The sequence below is a fragment of the Dermacentor andersoni genome, chromosome 8, assembly GCF_023375885.2.
Source record: "Dermacentor andersoni chromosome 8, qqDerAnde1_hic_scaffold, whole genome shotgun sequence".
NCBI lineage: Eukaryota > Metazoa > Arthropoda > Arachnida > Ixodida > Ixodidae > Dermacentor > Dermacentor andersoni.
In genome coordinates this window covers 144,357,042-144,381,013 of record NC_092821.1, presented here as the reverse complement: position 1 = coordinate 144,381,013, position 23,972 = coordinate 144,357,042, and the positions used below count along the sequence as shown (strand labels likewise).

The window sequence follows — 23,972 nt, the reverse complement described above, 5'->3', positions numbered from 1 at the left end:
CAGAAGCATTTTGCTGAAGAGTTGCCTGGATGGGAATTCACTGTCTTAGAAAGTTTTAGAAATCTACCTCAAAGTGGGAGCAAGAGATCAGCTTTACTTTTCACGCCTTCTTTCATCTTCCGGCTGTTTTTTTTTTTTTCAGCCATATTAAACCAACAGGATTATTCAGAAAGCAGAACACTTAGTATTACATACTAAGTATTACATACTACTCTGACAATTTGCTCCTGTGAATTCCGAAGCACGTAACATTGCCAAAGCTTGAATGAAACCAGCTGCGATATCACTTATATGCCAGTGTGAAAGTTTTACTTAATGCAGTTCCCAGTGAAATGGGTTGCAGTCGGAAAGAATACGCAATTGCATCTGTAGACGCCTCTATATGCAAAACACTAGAAGTGAGAAAGGCCCTTGAATTGCTTGCGGACTTATTTTTTTCAAATTGCTTGTGCTTGTGTGAGCATTGCGGGAAAGCACGAGGTTGGGGCAATCGGCCAGGACCGTCACACTCTACAACGGTTTCCCCTAAACATCAGTGAAGCCCACAAAAGGAACTTAAGCTTTTCGCTACAAGCTGCCTAACAAACTGACAGGGTCACTCTTTAAATATTCTGAATGCGACCTAAATAAATGTTTATGGACAAAATTTTATTTAACTACATGGAAATTTTCTAGCAGCCAATAAGATATTAACTTTATAAAACAGTTCCCTTTTTTCGGCACAGTATACAACTACACGAAAGCACAATAAACTGCTGGCTTACTAATACTACAACTGCTGTAATCTGCTACGTTCCTCTGAGTAGTATACGCACGCTGTACTATTGCTTACGTTTGGTTTATATTTTAGGCAACAGTATTGTGCAATGCAAAATAACCTTCGGAGAACGTTTGCGCGTTAATTGGGCGATTGGATCATTAAACCTTATTCTGCTCTTCCGAACACCCTTTGTTTATTCTCAGTGCAGTATTTCATAGACTTCTTGCAAGCGCCGCATAGATGAGAGTGTACCCAAGCATTTTTAGCCAAATAAGTTTTCTCCAAAATTGCACCGCTGCAGTTCTGGCAATTAGGCTACGTTACATGCGCTATCACGGAAAGTCCTGCTAAGCAAATAATTGTGACTTGGCTGCCTTTTTTGTTTAATTATATCTCCTCGAAGTATGCCGTCCGGTACAAATGTAACAAAGTGCCCAGTATTTTGCAAACAGCGAGTGAGCGTCCCTTGAAGAAACCGCTAGAAACAGAGTTATAATTCCCTAGCTTGCCTCAGGAGCAGTCAACAGGCTCGAAGAACGACAAAGCCATGACGAGTACAGGCTGGCGGCAAGCATGCGATAAGAGCAGGCGACGCGCCATCTCGGCCGTTTTTTCCGCCAGCTCCTGCAGTCCGCGAAAAATTAAGGAGGTCACCAAACAAGTGCTGCAAATTTTGGTCTGCAAGTGAAGCGTGCTCATTGCATCGGTGGTTATCTTAAGTCGAAAGCCTTAGAAAATCTCTATGTTTCAAGGTCGTGTTGTGAGGTACAGAAAATCTGAGCGCTCCTGCCACTGCTCGCGCGTTCATCGTCATCTTCTTCCACATCGCTGCCACATCGATGCGACATCAATGCCGCTAATCATGCCGAAAAAAATGAAACAGTTATTTAATACAGAAGTATTTATGCACTCAAACCCAGGACCTTTGGTGGGAGTCGAACCCTCGACCTTTGGTGGGACTCGAACACACGACTTTTCGTGTTAATTAGTGAGAAGCTGATTAAGACAGTTAATTAATGTAGTTTTAAATAAGTCACTCGAACCCACGACGTTAAGTGCAAGAAAACAAATAAGCAGAAGTAACAACGCATTCCAATGATAATGTCACGTAATTTAATGGATGTCTCTCGAGCGCGCAGGCTTTGGCCTTCAACCTCTTTTGCTTTTACTTTAAATCACTAGATACTTTTCCAGTAATAAAGACGTAATAACCGCCAAGCCTTTTCAAAGTGGCGCCAATCGCCGACCGCCCCTCCTTCCTCTATTCTAACGTTCCCCCACATATATGATTCCTGGTAGACAACCAGAACCACTTTTGAAGGTAGATCATAATGATGGTCTCTTACGGGCGCGTTGCCGCTGACATTGTCCCGTGCTTTGGCCACGGCAATCAATCACTTCATTGAAAGCGAGCGAAGCTGCTGTCTCCTGCAGATTACAACTAAGTTACTCGACGCAGTGCGGCTGAAAATGAAAGCGCTCTGATATAATGGCATTGAACGCTCATCTGCTATACATGCACAGCGTAGAAAAAGAAACTTTTTACAGGCAGTCTTTGTCCGCGAACTCTCCTGGACTTTCCTGATGTTTAGAAAAAGTTGATTTCAACATGGAGGCTGGCTGGACGCGTCTCCTGCTCTCCCGACGAATAGCTGGCATGCAGGTTGTCATCTTTACAACCCTATTAGGTGACCAGGTTAGGAGGTCTTGCTTTCTACAAAATTATTCCGTGCTAACTTAAATATCCTCATTGCGACAAATATATGTCGCCAAGAGCACAATTTATTCAATAAAGCAAATCTGCACGTCTAACCTTTTTTTGCATACTTTACTATTAGGCCACAATCGCGCGTATATTTTTATGGTGCCAACGCCACCTAGCCCATTGAGGTGACCGCTACGTGTTCAAGAGGACGATGATTTCAATGGTATGGCGCTTACCCACAAAGGGGAATCAGCCAGGAAACGGGTGGTGCGTTTCAAATGAATAGGAAGAAGTGAAGAAATAGAAGGCACTATAAGAGTTGTCACATTGGGTAGCACGGGAGAGCTCGAGCGCACGCCAGCTTTTTTTTTTTTTTACACCAATGTTGCCGAAATGTAACGGGCTAACTTATAGAAGCTCATTCGCCACTTCACGACAGTTTCGTTTCTCGCAGATTTTAAAAAACGTGCGTTGCATCTACGCGATTCCCCGCACATATCTGACACAAGGTAGCCCGATGAAAGGCACTGATAAAGCACCGGATACTAGCACAGTCATTGCACTCGAGAATGCCCGATCGACGAACTTCATCAAGCAGGCTATTTCAGTAACGGGACCCCATTATAAGAAAACGATACTGTGTTTCAGGGAATACATAAGCATATTGGCGCACCAAGAAAGTTAACGCGCCGCAATGAGGAATTTTTAGCGATGGTGCTTCGCACAACAGGTCACTCTAGCCGGTGAACGTAGGGACCTATACGGCAACCGCTGACGGGTAGATCAGATGGTATAAATTTTCCGTCTGGTAGTTTTAGAGAGTATGAACCATGTGCATTTGCTTGACCTCCAGTGCCTGCAGCGAATTTAGGGAAACGGACATCGGAAATGTCTGGCAGAAATACACTGATGCTTTGGGAGATAGTTATCAATGCTGCCGCTAAATCTCTGCGAAAGGAGATGCTGACTCAAGCGGTAATAAACTCCAGCGAATCTTTCAAATAGATTTTTCTCTGAACACAAATTCCAGATACAATGTTTCTAGCAAGAGCCTATTCTTTGGCGCCAATAGTGGCTTCAATTCGGCATCCACGCATAGCTTTCTAATTGTGGTTATCGGCTAGCACGTTTTACTTGGAGAGCCAATATATTAGTGGTCAGGGCCATCAATTCAACTACAGAAGCGTGCAGTGGGCGCTTTGATAAAATTCCTTGAACGGACGCGAATCGCTGAGAATTGCTCGAGTGGGTTCTGCAAGAAACAATTTTTTACTTGCGCTTCTGTGCTGCAGTGGTGCTTGCCCGCACTGAATTTTGAGAAATTTAGCTTTTCAATGTTCTTTTATTTCAGTTCGGTGTTTACAGAATGTCATTGCTTGCTCTGCTATATATTTATTTTGTGTGTGCGTGTGGGTGTGGCTTGCTTTGTGTAAGTGCGATCTATAGCGTTTGATTGAACGAGCTGTGATTATTCCTGTGACGTGTTAGTTGTAACGTGCAGTGTGTTTACTTGTTTCTGTGAAAAGGGCGCGAGTGAGACCCACCGCTTATATATATATATATATATATATATATATATATATATATATATATATACATCAGTTTCAGTTTATTATTCGTTCAAAACAATTTGTTACGAAACATAGTATACAGACAAGGGTCCCAAAGTCAGAGACTGCGCCGGGTGTATATATATATATATATATTCTCTTATCGTTTTTTGTCTGAGCTGGCCCAACTAGATTACTTGCCGTTTGACAAAACTGAATGAGCAGCTTGGCATCAGATATGCGATGTTCTTCTACGCAAACATATCATTTCAAAATATATTTTTTTCCTCACACATACCACTTTTCGCCACCTCCGCCACATTGACGGTGAAAAAAAAACACATTGATCACCTCTCTGCAAGATCCGATCTTTTTGTTAATCCCATCAAAACCTCCCCTAAAACAAACACTACAGAGAGAAATAAATGTAAGTAAAACCATTCACAGGGGGATGGAGGCTTCAATTCATCAACATTGGGAAAATAGTGGTCAAACAGTGCAAGCCTCAGCACGGAACCAACGTTTCTACAAGAGGATTTGTCTACGTCGAGGCACCGGATCATCAGACGAGTCTACCTGACGGCGCTTCCTTCATCCCCTAGAGAATTCTCACTAAATAAAAAAAATACGGGATAACGTTGCTGCCTGCAGGCGGATGGGATTCGAGAACGCATTCTGGGTGAGAAGCAGTATTTTTCTGCACTACGTAAAGTGTAGAGGGTGGCTAAACCTTAAGCTCAATCGTGAATACAAACGTTAATGCTGTCACGGGGTATATAGTGACTGCGAAGGAACTGGTGACTCCTGAATATTACTTTCTGTATGGGAAACATGCACCCAGAATGAAAAGGAACACAGAATTCACAGCGATATGTCGCCGAACGCCTTCGTCGCACGTCGAAATCTTAACTCACGGGTCGAGTGTACAATAGACCTTGCCGAATATGCGCTGGCGCTCAAATACGTTCCAGAATTCATTTTCATTTTTCCAGAACATCGTTAAAATGGTATTCTGCGCTAAAATAACGCATGTAAGACTATTCGCGACGCATGCACAATCGGATAAGAGGCCCTTCTCTTCGCTGTACATTGCACGACAACATTAACAAAAAATTCCTGATATTTGATACACGTTTTGCGTCAAGCGATAACTGGATTTCACATAAGCCGAGGACAAACAGCCAGAGGTGAAAATAAGCAGCAAGAAGCAAAATGTGCTTTCGACCACATTCATCTCTTTGAACGTCGATGCAAGGAATCGACACGATTCGCAAAATTTATTTCGTTTCCGTTAAAACGCAAACAGCGTCGCCCGGTCGGGGCTCTTAAGAATTCCCAATATGCATTGTAGCCTTGCGCTTAGCGTTGACTGGAACACTAAGAGAAAACTGCGCACCGGTATTTTGCGTTTCGTTGAAATTGAAGCCCATAATGTGCCCTGGTATGGAATACACTAGCGGGAGAGAAAGAAAAGGCTTCTTAGGAGTCAACAAGAGAAGAATCTTCAAATTTGATATCGACTTTGCTTTTGTTTTTTTTGTTTTTTACAGATGACAATTGGATTTGCATTACGACTAACATCGGTGCGACAAGAAGAAAAGGTGCGCATTCGAAGGGCCCACGAAAACCTGTACAACAGCATAAAGAGATTAAATGGCCTGCGAACATTTGCCCAAAAGTGTACGTCAACATAACACGATCTCCTGGTCTTTATCCTAATCGAAAATTCCGGCCACATTCTGAACAATTTCTTTCTCCGAAAAACATTGTCCTTGTAACATATTGTTCATCATGGAGGATAAAAAAAGAGCATGCGGATACTTCTTTGCGCTTTCATCTCGTTTAGCCACAAGAGGACTTTATATCGGTTCGTCATTCTGACTTTCGTACGCATGTGAGTAAGATGCGGCAGAAAATACCAGAGAGTATTGGAGAATTCTCAGAATATGCACTATCTTGGAATTTTACCGTTGTTTGCGACAATGTCAGCACTGGCACGAAGAGTAACGTGTTGATTTAAAAAAAAATAAAACAAGAAAAATGGCAAATAACACTTTAAACTATTGTTGAAAAAAAATTGTCTATATATATATTTTTTTTTACTTTTACAACGCCAATAAGCAATCTTTCACAACATGAATAATATAGTGGCTTCAAATTTCTTCGGCTAAAAGACCTACAGCACTCCGATTTCTACAGAATTGGGGTCCTCAGAAACTTGACATTATCGCAAACATAAAAAGTTTAGATGCAGGAAGTTATGGGCTCTTGATGGACCTAATGCTCTTCACACGGAGAGGCATAGAAAGCGAAGTGCTCGTGACCTGGAGAAAAAAAAATGTAATAATTTCTTTGAGACGACGGTGAATCATAATGAGCTGGGAGAGTTGCAACTGGGAGAACTCCGAGAAAAGTACAACAAACTTTCCTGTCCATCCTAATGTCATTTCGCTCTTATGGCGCCATTTTATTGGCCAAAGCACTTTACGGGCGGCAGCTTGGGTACTACTTGAAGTCTTGTCGCAACTCGAGAACTTGTGTCTGTAAGGCCACGAGGACTCACTGAACGAAGTAAACTATTTCCACTCCAGGGTTGAGGGAACGACTTTCCGCGAAGTTGCAGTAGAATAAATAATACAAAAAGGAAGATATTAGCTACGAGTTCCATATACACAGGGTCGCATTTCTTGATGGAAGTTCACGACAGAGTTGAGACTTACGAAATCTTGCTATGCGAATTTTCTGTGGACCAACCAACACGACGTACCCGGTGAACGCTCAAGCTCTCATCGTCAACACGTGTACGCATTTAGCTGACGTCGATGTTTGTTTTTTTACATGTCGAAGACATCCGAGCTTGTTAATACGCAGAAAGCGATATGAGCTTTTAGGCTGGCTCTGCAAGATTAAATACGAAAAATAGGTACCAGTAGCGCCGAAGCTATGAGCATAGCTGTGATGGCAGTTAAGGCTAAGAAGAGCAGGAGGCCAGGAAATAAAGCTGCAGCACGTTTAGCTTTCGCGAAGTTAATGGTTGGGTGCATTGATCGCTCGGTTGAGCAGATTGGCAGAACTCAATATGGGGAACAGACGTGTGTTCTTAAGAGGCAGGTGGGTGAATTTATATTCTTTAGTAGCAATCGTACGCATAGGTCCCGTCTATTTAGCAATTCGGCACTAAAGCAAAGCTGGCCCTATAACATAGCCCAGTGATAATTTTGCATCGAAGTTCAGTAGTTTTCAAAGGGCTCACAGGGAAAACAATTGCTCACTGAGCCTTTTCACAAACTTTATTCGACTGTGTTACCACCTGCGGTAGGGATCCTCCGTGGTTTGCTGCGCAGCAATCTTGATTGAACTTTGTTTAAACAAGTCGGAAACGAGTTACCATTGCTGATTGCCATTGTTTAGTCGTATTCTTTTTAGTGTTCATAAATCTGATTGAGGTTATTTATAGCTGGTAAGCTTAAGCCACAGGAAATCTCTAGAGCCAACCTCGAAGCAATCGTCTCCTACACACATTCAATTAAAAATGGCGCGGTGGTAACCTGACACAAAAGGAGACCGCGCGAACCTAGAAACCCGCGCACGCACACACTAACACGTAATCAAGTACACACAGAAACCCCACATGCATCTCCCCTAGAGCTCCTTAAACTTCGTGAAGTAGTGCCACGCTTTGAAGAATGCCGCCTCCTCCTCGCGCGCTCTGATCGAGGCCGACGCCGCGTCGCTATTGGCCTCATAGCATCACGTGGGCCCTCACCCCGTGCATCAGCGCCATTTTCGCTGGAGAAGCGTCTACGGAGTGGCGAGGAGCGCATGCTGGCGCCGTTGCTACGCTCGAGCGGTGTAGGCGGCGCCACGGTCGAGGAGGGAGCGTGAAAGAGAGGAGAAACGAGGAAGAGGGAAGGCGGAGGAAGAGAGTGTCGCTACTTTACGAAGTTTAAGGGGCTTTATATCCCCCATGTCCCTCGCCCCCCCCCCCCTCCTCCCACATACACAGGGAAAAAAAACTATTTGTCTGTATCCTTCTCGTGTAAGGGCATTTGATTGCAAGACGGAAAAGCAGCTTCCACAAGGAGCAGCCAATTCAAAACCGCATGAAAACAGGCAACTGAATTAGAAGGCACAGGCGGTTCTGTCTCGGAGTTTTTCGAGTCTGCAGTTCGGGCTCTGCAGACTACGCGACGGTAGCGCTAAATTGCGTGACTAGCTTATACCCCGAAAGAACGCATAACACAGCGAGAACACCGTCACATTTGTACGTCACGCTATATTATTTTCTCTCGTCGTAGCGGATAATCTCTACTTAATTACATGATTCTTTGTGTTTGCGCTTGCATCGCCTACCCACAGTGTTCTTAAGAACTATCGCCAAACACGCGATGAGAATGTGTCGCGGTATCAGAACTTGCGGTTGCCTTCAGTATGGTAGGATAATACAGCTCCGAAAATTATGAAGGAAGCGTAGCGGACGCTCGAAACGGAGTAGCTTTTTGAGGCTGGGGTAAATCCACAAACAGTGGTGGTATCCTATGTACCATAGCTTTTTATTTCTCTTTTTTGTTCAATGAGGAATCCCGAGTTGCTAGATTAGAGCAGCGCCATCGAAAAAAAATATTTTCGTGAATAATTCTTGGCACTTTGGTTTTCTGCTTAACATTTCACATGAAGCTCTGACTGAGTCGCATTTATTAGAGACGGCATCTCTGTCTACCTTGGGTTACAAAGAAACCAGGAGATTAGGAATTTTGCTGGAAGCCAGACAAGGACAGCGTTCTACAGGATAGCCTAATTGATTTAGCCTAGATTAATGGAGACCACGGTCAGTAGGACTATATATATATATATATATATATATATATATATATATATATATATATATATATATATATATATATATATATATATATATATATATATATATATATGTGTGTGTATAATATGTGAGTCTGTGTGTCTGTGTGTGTGTGTCTGCGTACACGTTGTTCTAAGCAAGAACACCCATGTACTTAGATTTAGGTGCACGTTGAACCCCAGCTAGTTCAAATTATGCCGGAGTCCCTCATTCGGGTGCGCTTCGTAGTCAGATCGTGGTTTTGGCACGTCAAACCCCGCAATTCAATTTAATCAATTTTGTCGCCCACACAATTTGTGGCTCATGCCCCACTGTAGGGTATTGGCCAACAAATCGGTGAATTATTTCCTTGTTATAGCCACAAATAAGTTTCCAGGCATCGAGAGATTAAATGCTCTTTGGTAAATGTTTAAAGGTGAAATCACATGTTAAAATATGAGCAATAATAGTGGGAAGAGTCAGGAATCAATTATCGAAAAGCACACGGAATAAATAAAAAAAATGGAGGACGCTTAAGCTTCACCTTGAAGAGTGGAACACGATAACATTCAAAGATATCTGACTGCTCACGCTTGCCGACAATCGCCTCCTTCTTAAGGATGCGCGGAGCCGAACGCGATGGTGTTGTTGCAAGGACCCTGCGGCCCGCGCCACAAGGAAGAGAGGTTCGTGTTTGAATTTCCACGCGACAGAATTATGTTTTCTGGTATATTCTAATTAAACTCCGATGCTATCATGTCTGTAGGTTGTGCTTAGGTCGTACCTAACAATTTTTCTGACGCATTTTACTTTGAGCGGTTCAATTAGTTCAGCACCGCCTCTGCGCCACGTGGAGGGCCCGCGTGGTTTTGGTTCGGAATGGTTTTTCGCGAAACGTCTGACGCAGACAACAGAGCTGTTTCTTTTCTACGTGGGGCTCTTGACACTATCGCGTTCAAATACAATATAGCCAGGGCATTCGGTATGACACCATAAGAAATTTATGAACTGCGGAGGAAACATACCGGCGGCTGAAGCCCAGCGTAGAGACGCCAAACTAATAAGTCCGAGCACAAAGCTAAATCTTGCTATCGTTGTCAATAGTACGCCTTTCGGGCGAAACTGCCAGTTTTTAACGAAGGCTTTTTATACGAGGGTTTCGCAAAGGTTAGAAAAAGCACGGATGCTTACATTGCAAAGTTTCGTAATAACGAATAAAAAGCGCTCATTGGCGATGATACCGAATGTCTTACGCGCAATCAAGCCATGCGCTTGCCTTACGCGACGTACGAAAGCCCAAACAGCAGAATGACGAGGTTGAAAGGTAACTTTCTATGCGCAAAGATCACCAACAAAGCAGCCAATAGTCTACCCTCTTCAAGATAACAGCAAAATAAGAGCGTCTCCTACATTCGTTATATTTAAAGCATAATCCGAACACTTCCCCGAACATTCCAACCATTAGAATTCGTTAAAATTTATAAATGAAGTGCGCTAGCTGTTAGCCCAATTACGCACAGGTTTGGCTTTAAAAAGAAGCCTTGTGTTTACTATAGCTAAGCCGGAAACATTCAGACAACTATTCGGTTCAGTGTAATGATGATCGAAGTACCAAACACCCTCGCAAGCTTTGTCAACACTAAAGCGGATAACTTTTTTAACCAGCTTGAAAAAGAGAGCATCTGTGTAAAGACGACAGCGGACCACGTGTTCTCACAAAACGTGAACTGTAAGCAATTAGCATGACGTTGCGATCCTCCATCATATCTACGGTGGAAAGTAGTTCTAATAGCCCACCTAGTAGTCTGTTCAGTTAACAAGAACACATCACAATGAAGGACACCGGCATAGCTGTTACCTTGTTTAAATCATGACAACTGGCTAATGTAGAAATAAACTAACCATGTAAACAGAGAGAGCGTTCCGGCCTTTTTGCTGAAATGCTTGTCAAGCAAAGCCTGACCAAGGTACTGTGTTTGTGAGACAAGTTTATTACCAACAGGCAGTAGGAACGTAAACTACAAATGCTTTAATAAAATTTGTCATCTTCAGAGAAAAGTCGATGACACTGGAAAAATTTCAGGCAAAGGATGAAGTTAGCTTATGCCTGACGAGGGCAATTAGAGATTGCTTAAACATAATGATGATGATAAGGGTGATGACAATGTTAATTAGATGGCTTTATAACAGATTGAATCTGGACCAACGTGAAAGGCAAGTTCATATACAATGTACATGTAAAGAGGCAAGCTTCATAATTTAAATAAGTACACGCGAATCAAAGGGTACGGGTGGCGCTGAGTAGTGCCGAAAGCAAAAAGCGATGACACCTTGTGAGGAAATTTCGTCCAGTAGGTTTTCTAGGAAGTGGCGCAGATCCTTTCCCGCAGCTTCGCATATCTATGCCTTCTTTTCTAAGAGGCGGAGAGTGGCATTCAAAGAAAAGGCATTCCATTGTTTCACAACAGAAACAACTGAAACAGAAAAGCAAGTGATCGACCTCCGCCTTCCCTGAAAGTTGCATAGTTTCGGAATTATTGCAACAGCTGAGGTTGGCTTACGAATTGAAGGAAGATTATTGAAGTAAAGGTTGAGAAACTGCCGTGATAGCCTTCTTACTCTAAGGTATTGAGAGGCTCGTGTTTGTGTGTTTTAACAGCGTTCTATGTTTATACATAACTATGAAAGGGAGAATAGTGAGAGTTACTAAGCAGACTCCTTTTTTATATCACTATATTTAGTTTTCGGAAAATATTGCAATTATATTGTTTAGAACATCTAGCTTCATATTTCGCGCTCTATCTCTTTGCTGGTGGGTCTTGAAAGAATAAAGTGCTTGCATATTATGCGTCAAAGATATCTTACTTTCACATTTTCTTGTTTGGTATTTTTATAGTGGGCTTAGGATTGAACAACTGGGCGACATTACATGGAGCAAGTCTATTCCTTCCTTCATTGGTAAGAATTTTTCCATGTGTGGATACAGGAGCTTCTGGTGGCAGTTGCCAGCCTGCTTCTCACTTTCACTTTCTTGCAGTGCGTATATATGTTTGTATATTTTACGAATACAAGAGCTTACTGCGATGATCGATATTGTTTCCTGAAAGATGCAAAAGAAAGCAGAAGGCCAATAACAGGCAACCACAGACGAGTAACACAAGACATTTATTCTTCCATCTTATCAATATATGTGCTTAGGAAAGAGAAGCTTTCTCTCAGACATCTTGAGGACGCAGGCCTAAGATAAAATGGAAAAGCGCAGAGGAAGGAGCTTTCTCGAACGACCGTACACAAATTCGCACTTAAGAAACAGTGGTACTCCTTGTAACACCGTCGGGCATCGATGAGGCAAGAAGCTTTATGTTGTGGAAGGAAATCTTCTGCGCACACCAATGTTTGCATTCGTTGTATGTGAAAAGCTCAACCAGATTTCACACAGTGAGATGTACCCATATTCTTGCTCCGCACCTACGTATGGCCTAATGGCCTACGTATGGGTTATGTTACGGAAATCAATGTTAGGCATGACACTGGAACTTTCAAAGCAAGTATGCGTTCTAATTTTGCAAATAAGCTGTTAAGCCTAACGCCCATTCAGCACTTCTACCAGTTTCTATATCATCCGCGCATTATTATGAGAAACGATTTGTTGCAAACGCCACAGAGCCGAGCCTGTTCATACGCATGTTTTGGCTGAATCAGTGTTCTTGAAAATTGCACAGCGCCACTTTCGCATTAAGCCCTTAGCGCACATTACTATACGAAAAGTGACGCTAAGCGTTTTATCGTCTTCTTTAGTGTTATTGTGTTCTTTACTGCGTTATTCTCTTTCCCGATCTCATATTCAAGTGTGCCGTCATGGGCAAAAGCCACAGCTTCGCCAGCATTTTTTTTAAAGCGTGGCACTGGACAGAATGATTAACTTTTATTCTTGTCTGAAGCGTAGTTGCATGCCTTAAAGTAACGTCATGAAGTATAAACAAGGAAATTTTTGCTAGCGTTTTGCCAACATTAAGGCCATAACGAAACCAAGGGGAGTGGGGGGGAGGGCGCGAATACTTTTTCTCGCAAGAATATACAGCTTGCTCAAAACGGAAGCCAAAGATATTACATACGAGTCCGTACGATATTCACGGGAAAAAGCACGAGAACCGCACAGGCATCATACGCAGGACAGCACGGCTTCGTCAGCATGAAAGCACGTCGAGGTCCTGTATTTATCCTGTTACAACAATACAGCCGATTAGAGGTATTATTTTTTAAACAACATATACCATTCATCGTTATAACAACTAAGAAAGCAGGAGTGCGAGTTCATGCTTCTTTTTCCGTTAACAAAGTGTTGCTGGCTTGAACGCTCTTCGAAAAGTTTTGCATAAGAGAAGTGTTGCGGATAATTTCAGGCACCGTGTTCGATATTGTCAGCGGTTGTCTAGGTGACTTATTACTAATAGCGTTGACGTAAACTATACTTAAATCAATATCCGTATTCCCATCGCATTCGGGAAAATAGTATGCTTTACCAGTTTCTCGTTTCAACTAATTGGAAGGTTCAGTATACTCTAAAACAGTTAATTGCGTAACACAAGAGTGATATACCAGGGCGCTGTTACGTAAAGCTATTGCAATGTGCTTTTTTTTTTAATTTCCCCACTAGCCCTACATGTGTGGCCAAAACATTTTTCGTACAGCCCCACTTCACTTGTCTGTCACGCGATGCCAAAAAAAAAAAAATGTTGAGTACGCAGTGATTACGCGTGATTTGGCGGAACGAAAAATTATTCGCGATTCTGCGCCTCTCCCAAGGAGCTCTGTGCTACCGGACAAAATTTTTTCGGGCATCGTCCACTTTGACTTTTCTTCCCGAGGCGTCACAAAGCCACGACAGCTCCCCGCGTCAATGTGATGCGTACGCAATAAAGATGAAATAATAAGCGCCACAAAATTCATTTTTTTATTAGCCGGAGACTTCCCCGTTCCGAAAGGAATAAAAGATGTCTACCGACTGATTGCTCAGGCACTCGCTACTCGGAGGGGCCGGGGAAAATGAATTTGTTATCTCCTTTCTCTCTATGTCTTTCCATTCCTGTACCCCTTCTCCCGGTGCAGGGTAGCAAACCAAACGCGCGTCTGGTTAACCTACCTGCCTTTCCTTTCGTCTATTTATCTCTCTCTCTCTCCTGCGCATAATAAAGTTTTGTGTGCGCTGTCGAGCCCTTTCGGTTACGTTTACCACGTCGCTATGTCAATTCTTGTTCGATGAGGATTTGTATAGCGACATTTTTACCCTTCATTTGTAGGCCGCCGCAATTTGCAACCGGCCACCGCCAACTAAGCAAGGGAAAGCGGACCAATCGCAGACGCCACCACAACCCTCCTGATTCATTGATCTACCATCACTGCGCTAGCTTGGAATCCACTGAAACCATCTGCACTAGTGTGCGCTCTTCACCTCTTGTCAGCCAAACGGAAAAGTGACATCTTATAAACGAGTATAGCGTTTATTTGAGCTGTTCAAACAAGCCAGCAGGTCACCGCCCGATGCTTGCTTCGGGGGGTACGTAATCTTAACGTCACAAGATTGGACTAATGTCAGAATAAGATTGTTTCACGCTATACAGGCCCTGATCGCAAAACTTAAACGATTCCACAGGTAATCATTTATGTTCACGCGTGACAGTTCATTAAAGCATCGCCTGCATTAAAATGAAGAACAATGTTTATAAAATGGGCCTAGACAAAGTCACTCCGCCAATAAGATCAGTTATATTACAAATGGTGCTCACTGATCATTTTGGTAATCGGTTGTTGGCAAGAATTGATTTGATTTGATTGATGCATGGGTTTTAATCACATCATCACCATCTTTTCATTTATAGAAGCAACTTGTTCGCGTGCATCTACTTAACTTACAATGGTACCGTGTTAACAAAAAAAAAAAAAACACTTTGCACGCATTTGTAACATTGCTATTGTAACATTTGTATTTTTTGTCTTGTTATTCATTTGTAATCAGTTATGTTAATGAACGGACTCCTGCCACAACCCTTCAAAGGGCTATGGGGTCCTACCTGTAAAAAAGATAGCATGTCATTATATGTGACACAAACGATAAAATTGACTGATTGATTGAAAGCGAAACTGGGGATATGGGTTTGCAAAAGTTCGGGGGCCCCTAAAGGAAGGAAACATTCGATATAACGATCAGCTCAGGAACTACTGGGATGTTAGTATGAGGTGTAATGTATACATACATACGAAACGAGAGACCCGGAGATCATTTGGAGAAGTCTCCCTACTGCAGGGGACTTAAAACGATGCCTAGGGCCATACAGGGAGTAAAAGTACAAGTCGATGGCAGCAATTACAAAACTGGGAATTCGCCGTACCGTTCTTCTACCAAAACATATCGCTCTTCTACCCTTCATCAGGCGTGCCTAATTTTCTCCAGACCATATTTGATGGGTCTGCATTATGTCGCTGGTTTTCTTTACACTGACATTTTGGTTTGTTTCTCACTTGCGAGTATGATTCAATCGTCAAGTCTTTGCCCTTTTAACTGCGCCATCGATTGCTCACGCGCATACAGACTCACGCCACGTCCATTGAAGCGACAATGAAAAAAAATTGCCTGCATTACTAGCTAATGCATTCGATAATCAATTCAAGTCCTTCCTTGAAACACTGAGTACAAAGAAACAAAACAGGTGAAACCATTCCCGGAAAAATGGCAGGCTTGAATTCACTGCCAGCGTGCTAACAATGAAAGCCTCCGGCTGTAACCAGCGTTTCTACAAGGTACCTGGTCTATACGTCAAGGCTTCAAATGAGCAGTCATTTCTATTCACCGAAATGTTGGTTACGTGATTACTGCGAGAGAGAGAGAGAGATAGAGCAGTGATAAAGGGGCAACGGCAAGGAAGGAAAAAAGAAGGAAAAAGAAGGAAAAAGAAATGCCCCCGGAGTTTCCTGTCAGGCGCGTATACGCGAAATAAATTGAACTTGTTCCACCTGTTTAAATATGACTTTTCGAGTTAACAATTCGCCTTAATATTATCCGCTAAACAAGTGGAACAGGTCCTTGCGTTTAAGAAGTACTCAGAAAAAGCTATACGTTCGGCAGCGTGTATTTTCGTTCGAACAGAAGCGCATACTCCGACTTGTTTTTAATTGCACTTGTGGGAGAAAAAAAGCCTGCTTAAGTGTCAACGTGAAAACAAAAAAGAAACGCGGCGCATTTTTTTTCGGAAATAGATATATTACGTACCCTTTGAAGAAAAAGCAGTACGACAGGAAAAAGAGAAGTTTGCATTGGCCCTGATTGCATGAAAACGTGAGTCTACGCCGAACCGTAGAGATATTAAATATTCGGTAAACGTTTGTCTCGGAGTAGGCTGAGGAAACAGAGGACCTCCCTGTGCATAACACGACCTCCTAATATTTATGCTGAACAAAAATGCCTTTCAGAACAATGAACGAATTCAGTGTTCGTAAACGATTGTCCATTTAGCATACTGTTCAGCGTGGAGGATGGAGAAAGTATGCATTTTTTTTCTTTTCTCCTTTATCTCGTTATTGCACAGACAAGTATATCTTTCTGATTTAATTCCAGCCCTTGAATAGATGTCCTTGTCACAGGGCTTAGAATATAACATTGAATGTTGCACAACCAGAAGATAACTGACGATGTGTAATTCTATAGATAATGCGACTACATCAGCTCTAGCGCCCATAGTAAAACTTTCATATGTGTAAAAAAAGTATAAACGAACCAACTATCAGAAATGATTTAGGGAAACTTGCGAATGCTTTTGGTTCTGGCTTTACGTATTGACAACATCAGTAAAAGTTAGCGCAACATCATTTTTTTTTTTGGTAGGAGGCGCCTGCGTTCCTCAGATTCTAGCAGAATTATTGTCCTGCAAACTTCAGATTGTCACATTTATAGAGAATGTGGATTCAGCAAGCTATGGACTCTTGCAAGACTTGACACGGACAATGATTGAAAGGGCAGGCGTTGTGAGCTGCAGAAAGGAAATGAAATTACTTTACTTGAGACGACAGTGAGTCATACTGAATGGCGAGATATAAATTTACAACGAAGTTCTCAGTCCATCCTAAAGTCATTTTCCTCTCTGCGCAGCATTTTATTGGCCAGAGCATTCCACAAGCAAAAGCTTACTTACTATACTCGGAATCTTGTCACATCTCGAGAACATGTGTCCGTAAGCCCACGGGAATCACTTTACGTAATGAACTTTTCCACTAGAATCAGAGTTGAGTGAAGAAGGAAGTCGCGGCAAGGTCGCTGTAGAAGAAATAGCAGAATGAGTGAGTTCTTAGCTGCGAGTGCTCTGAATATAAAATAACTTCCTCCGTAGTAGTAATCTTCAGAATGGAGACTTATTAAACCGCGCTATCTGGATTGGCTGCAGACCTAGCAACACTACGGGCACAATGAACACACAAGTTCTCTATATTCGTTACCAGATGTAGGCGCTAAGGGAAAGAAGAACGAACTCAGAAGTTGATGGGTTTTGTGACGCGCCGAAAACTTTGGAGTTTCGTAATAGGCAGTCGGCATTTAACTCGGAAAGTAACATTAGCTTAGGGGCCCACTCTACACGATGAAATCTCAAAAAGAGGTAAGCGATAACGGCACAGTTATAACTACAGCTATGGTGGGAGTTCAGTCGTAGTTGAGGCAGAAGTTAGCCTGCGAAACAGCAACGTGCTTTACTTTTCAGAAGACAATTGCTAAGGCGCCTTGATCGCGTGACAGAGCAGATGTGCAGAACATGACTCGGAATATATATATATATATATATATATATATATATATATATATATATATATATATATATATATATATATATATATATATATATATATATATATATATATATGGAACGGGTGATCAATTTTAAGTTTTATCCACTTTTTGTAGATTGCCTACTGCAAATAACATAATTCTAGTGTTTGAACTGGAATCTTCCATTAGATGGACATTCTTTGCAGGAAAAATCAAAACACATATCCAAAAAACTAACACAAATTTACGAATCAACTTTGTTATTCATTACTTTAAGGCCCCTATTGCAATTTCCGAGTTGTGCCTGGAGAGCTTGTCAGGCGCCTCCATTTGAAATGAATTTCCAGAATGACACGATGTTTGTAGGCATGCGCTATCAAACTCTCGCCACGCACCACCACGCACGTATCATCCACGCACGTATTTTTGTGCGGAGCAGGAAAGCAGGTTTCCTAATAAGGAGCACGTTGATTCGAAGAGGAATCGAAACGCGGATCCGAGTAAGAAGAAACAGGTGATTCGCTTTCATAGTTTGCCAGGTCCACCGTGCGGGCTGCACCGTCTAATCACGCCACGAGAGCACTTAATTGCGTGTCTGTAGCCCATGGCCTCAAAGAAAGCACGACACAGCGAGGAGGACTGCTCCTTTGTACGTCACAATATAATCTATCCCCACACTGCTTCGTATAATCTCCACCTACGTGCTCCAACATCTTCACTTGCTTTGGCATAGCGAAATGCAAGCGCTCTTCAGAAGGATTGCCAAAGACTACACGCGATGAGAACATGTCCACGTATCACAGCTCTTGATTACTTTCAGTACCGCGAATGAGTGCAGGTCCGGCAGGCTATGAAAGAAATAAATCACGTAGCTCCGCATGGGGCCGCGGTCTTCCGAGACTGGGCTAGATCGAGGCACAGTTTCGTCGTCTCCTATACAATAGTTCTTTTTTTTCCTAAGGAGGAATGCAATTTGTCCGAGACTAGAGTAGCAGCGTCGAAAAACAGCAGTTTATATATATATATATATATATATATATATATATATATATATATATATATATATATAATGCTTCATTCTTAGGACTTTCAACACATACACAATCCTTCAACGGAGCATTGATTGCGTAGCAGTAATTGGGAACGACGCGTCCATCGGTCATTGCTAAGAAATAACCGAGACGATAAATATATATTTTGTAGCCACAAAGAAACAGTTTTAACAAGAACGACAAATTGATTCATGCACACGTAGAAATGAGACAGCAGCGGTGAGCTACCAACCAATGTTGACAACAAGCAAAAAAATATATGCATACCCCGCGTACTGTGAGGAATTCATCTCATGCAAATGATATTACAGGTAGCTGGCTATTCCGCATAACACTTGCTTCTTAAGGCCCTTATAAGATAGACCAACATATTTTTGTGCCAGGTGAGAAACTGCATGTGTGACGATAGCAACGGGCCGATGAAGTTGAGAACTCTGTTCGAGACAGCAAAGGTATAACGCCGATTTTTTTTGTGTTTAAGGAAACAAACATTACAGTCTATTATATTACAGCCCGAAACGATCTCGAAAGCGTATACTATCTCGCGTGGCACCTAAAAGCGCGAGCTGCCATGACGCAGAGACCGAAAAAGAAATTAGCAGTCGCTTCAGTATCCTCACGTGATTTGAATGCAAAAGTATTGGGACAAGTCTAAGTTATCACCTTAAATTAAAGCTCGACTTTTATACACCTTAATTCAACGTGCTTGAATTTGTAGCAACTTTAATCTACGTTATTCAACTTCAGTTCAGCGTAGTTCAACTTAATCCACTTTATTACAGTTTATAACACCTTAATACAATTTTGGGAGGGGGTCAGGTCAGTGCTTTGGGCGGGAACCGCTGTTGTTGTTAACTTTGGGATGTCGAAGTGCGAGCCGTACAGGTCCAGCGGCGCCGGGAACGTGACGTAATCAATTGGTCACGTGGGTTTTGGTACCGTCTGATGAGAACAACGGCCGGCGGACTTTCCGCTTCATTGGGCATATCATGCCTAATAATAATATGCGGATTTCGGTAGGGGTGCAGAATCAGATATAGCGTCTCAAAGTGCTATATCTGCCACAAGCAAGAATGCACTCGCTTTTTAAACAGGTTGTTGCCTTATTGCACTCATTACAACGCCATATTTCACCGGATCACGTCTAATATGAGGATTCACGTTGTAACTGAAAAGCAATTTCAAGCTCAAATTTCTACTACCGGTAACGACACAAATTTCCCGCCCTAATTTATGGCGTATGGGGTGCGTATGAATGGAGGTTGTTTTGGGTGCGGATTCAGGACGCTTATTCTTCACCGGGACACATGACATCCTGCGTTTCAGGCGTACAATTTTTGCAACGCCATTTAATTAGGCGCGCAATACAAAACGCGAGCCATCCGCACATGTCACTGACAGGGCAATTGAAGCATGTGGAGTTGTTCGCGTGCAGTGCGTAAACGAGGCATGAAGTTTGTCACGAACCTTGGCGGCGAAGATGATAGGGCAAAAAATTTCTACACCGGTGCTTCGCAAACCAGGATTTTTCCTGCCCTTTATTCGCGTCTTTAATTGCTATCTGTCCGTCGAACCAGTTTTATTTACAGAAACTTATGAAACATTCCACTACAGTTGGGACACACGTACACACCCCGGCCGATACTAATCTAGTTGATTTCGAGTCCTGTATCTGAAGGGGAAACACTGCAGCAGTGCGCAGGCTTCACCATAGCTTGTCGAATGTTTTCCGTTCATGCAATTAATGGGAACATCACAACTGAGAACGGAGACCCTATTCTGCCACGTGGTTGCAGAACTGTGTCGTGGCAAAGAACTCTTTACAATGCGTGCCCTTTAATTGACCTCGCTTTCATGGTATAGTCCGGAAAGGGCCTGACTGATTAGTACTGGGCGACACTTATTGGCTCTTTACGTACCCAGACGATCAAATTCAGTCCTATATATATATATATATATATATATATATATATATATATATATATATATATATATATATATATATATATACATATATCATATTTCATCTTTTAGATGTGAATTGTAGTCTGAAGTGCCATTAAAGAAGAACAGAGTGGTCTGCTTAGCGCTGGCTGGTATGAAACTGTTTACCACCAGAGAAATGTTAATTTTAGCCCTTAAACTCGCTCCAGTGACAATTTTGTAAAATTCGTTATACGATCTGCTCTGGTGGCTCAACCTTAGTCATTAATTTAATATAGTATTAGTACTATAGTATTAGTAATATATTATATAGTAATATAGTATTAGTAATATAGTACCGACACTACACCCTTAAACAAAATTGCCCCCTTTGGGTCGTATTTCGCCACACAACGATAATTCTTGTTTCCTTTCTTTAACGCTGCGAGCCCGGTACTTCCAAGTCACAAATGGCATGCGCGTTATCAGCATGACAGCCTGCCAAGAAAGTAGCCAGCGCAGCATTTTCAAGAAACAAACGCAAGCAAGACAGGTGACGATTATCGCTGTGTGGGAAATGTGCACCCCAAAGAGTTTACATTTGTCTAAGAGTGTAAGGCACGCGTGGAAAAAACAGGACGCTGCCGCAGTTTTCCCTGTCTTCACGTCACGTTTCAGATGGCTTGATAATCAAGAACTGTCGTCAAATTGCCTAACAGCAGCGCAGTAATCGCTTGCGCAATTCCCCATCGCTGAAGAACTTCCGGTAACCCTGGCTCCAAATTAGATTTGTCGTTGTGCGTGACCGGGCAGCGGCTCACGGTACCATCAAGGTAAAAAAAAAAACTGTGCTTCCCATGCAGTCGCCGCGCTTGTCACCTGAGGGATGCGCAAAGCCGTTGACAGAATGCTTCGCTGCACACATGCTTTTGTTGCGTTGTGCGTCCCCGAAGTGTTTCAATGGTGGCTTTGCGCTATATCATGCTTTCTAAACATATACACCGAAAGTACGGCATTAACATACGTCACAAAGTGATGGCTGTATCTTTTCGTGATATCACTTACACGTAGACTGTCATTGTTGTTTGGGGGCGCCTTAATTAAGTTTTATGTAGCTTGAATCCAGACAAAAACTGATATTTTAGGAAGTATGCATCAGAGAACGAGGTTTCTCTGGTGCAGGAAGTTTCGTTCGAAAGAAAGTTAGTCCGTAGTAAAATAGACAGGGTTTCTTTTTACAGTGATGGAAATGGCGCGTTACAACGAAAGCATTTCTGTAGTAACCCATATTATGTTAACGTGAGCACCTTTGGCTTTTTTTTTACATATAACTTCGTTCAATCAAGACAATGTATAAAAGTGGTTGCACATGGGTGCACGAGACGGACAGTAAACAGGGTTTGCAGGCCTTTGTGTTCTCGTTTCGATGCCAGTAGCCCTTGGAAGTTAGGTGCCCTAATAACTTCTCCCACACAAACAGTTTCGTGGCAAGCGGGTTCTTCTCTATCTTTTGGTTAATAAATCCCTCCAGAAAGTGGGTATCAAGAAGGTAACTTTATTGAGCAATCGACGAACTTTGTCAGGGCTCTTTTATAAAAAAAATTATCACAGTGTCAATTGTGCTAGAATGGCACTCTTATCCTATAAATCCGTCTAGACATCACGAAGTGTGAGCCGCAGCCCATGTGAGTACCATGAACGCAGCGTGTCTCTAGTGCTTCCAGTATAAAATTTGAAAGAATGGGAAGCTGAGGTTACACTTCAATAAGTAAGATTTAGGTGCAAGGTATGAATGATACGTAGTATGCACAAATTCAATACCATCAATTGAAGCGTCTCGCTGAGACGCCGTGCTTTTTTTGGAATCACGAGCTCGTTCAATCAATCAATCAATCAATCAATCAATCAATCAATCAATCAATCAATCAATCAATCAATCAATCAATCAATCAATCAATCAATCAATTACTCAAACAATCCGGAGCAGAATGCTATAGACGATCAGTAGCCGGGATATGTACAATTGCTGTTCGTTTGACAGGCGGTATGCGAATATGAAATAAGAAAACTGAAGTAAATGTCTAATATCACAAAGAACTTCGCCCATGTTGTTTCTGAGCAATCGAGTAATATTTGAAGAGAATCTAGGGCACCTCCGCTTGCAGGCAAACGACCCCGCTTGACAGCTGTGAAACGCCCTGCTGCTAAAACTAGGCAGCCTCGAAAAGCTTCGAATAAATAGCTGCGAATCCTCGTTTCCCAAGAAAAAAACATGAACGTAGGCGAACTGAACAAACCAATATAAAAAAAGAAAGTTCAAGAAGCCTTTCAAGAGCTTGTAGCAACAGGGTCACAAATATTCCGCTTTCGTTGCTGTCGAAAAAGCCTACTTACGAAATCAAGCCATTGCTGCCTTCTTCTTCTTCTCGGAAAAGCAGTGCAGATATTTCCCGAGATCAGGCAGCGTGTGTCTTTCGAAGTTTTGACCTGACCTCCTGCAACAGTATGCAAGGTCATTCCAATCACTTGTACAAAAATATGAAAAGGCAGTAAGAAAAGGCGAGGAGAGGCGTGTGGTAGAGGATAGGGTGAAGGGCATGGTTGGCGCTGGCGCAAAGGGGCTGTTTGTGCGACGAAAAAGAGTTTGAAATACTCGAGGTACCTGCATTTATGGACGCCTAATTCGGCGCACGCGTTGTGCGTTGAAACCGTAGTTGGGTCTCGAGGAAAGGCTTCGTTCGACCAAAACGTTCCGAAAAGCCGTCGGTACAGTCGTAAGGCCACGTGCGACAGTCGCTCATGGCCGGTATAGCTCCAGGAAAAATAAGTCAATAGAAATATACCCGGGGCATTATGGTGTTCAATACCGCTTACAGTACAGCTACGAAAGCTTCGCGCGAAGCGTGTTAGTGTGCATTAGTTTGGACTCCGTAGTTAAAAAGTATGAAGTGTGAGACACGCGACTTTGCTGTACACTCATTTGTAGTCGTCTTACTTGTACACGTTACCGAAAAAAATGTGACCGATCACAATTACAATTACTTCTTTGCTAAATGTAGTTGATTACAGTTACCGATTAGTGCCCTACGAAAGTAATAGAGCAATTACTAAAAGGCAATCAGTCACTTCACCGTTCTTTCTCCTTTGAACTGTTATGATCATTTCACAAACACAGCAAATGTAACGACCTGACCTGGCCCATTTAACTCATTATCTGCAACCCTTCATACGTTGTGTATCTTTACTAAGAACTGCTTTTCAAAATTTTAATTCGGTAATATTCCCTCTTTTCTTGTGAAGACATTTGCAGGGACACTGAAAAGTCGCTCG

General features: G+C 42.4%; 1 protein-coding gene across 17 annotated transcripts in view; it reads right to left on the bottom strand.

Annotated features, from left to right (window-relative positions):
- The window catches only part of LOC129384282 (uncharacterized), a 667,107-nt gene that overhangs the window by 290,910 nt on the left and 352,225 nt on the right, over positions 1-23,972 (bottom strand). For 13 of the 17 annotated variants that reach the window (XR_011896160.1, XR_011896161.1, XM_072289999.1 and 10 more), the window contains one exon: positions 23,037-23,137. The exons of the other annotated variants lie outside the window; for them this stretch is intronic. The gene's annotated coding sequence lies outside the window, so the exon portion shown is untranslated. The remainder of the gene's footprint in view (positions 1-23,036; positions 23,138-23,972) is intronic. 17 annotated transcript variants of the gene reach the window in all.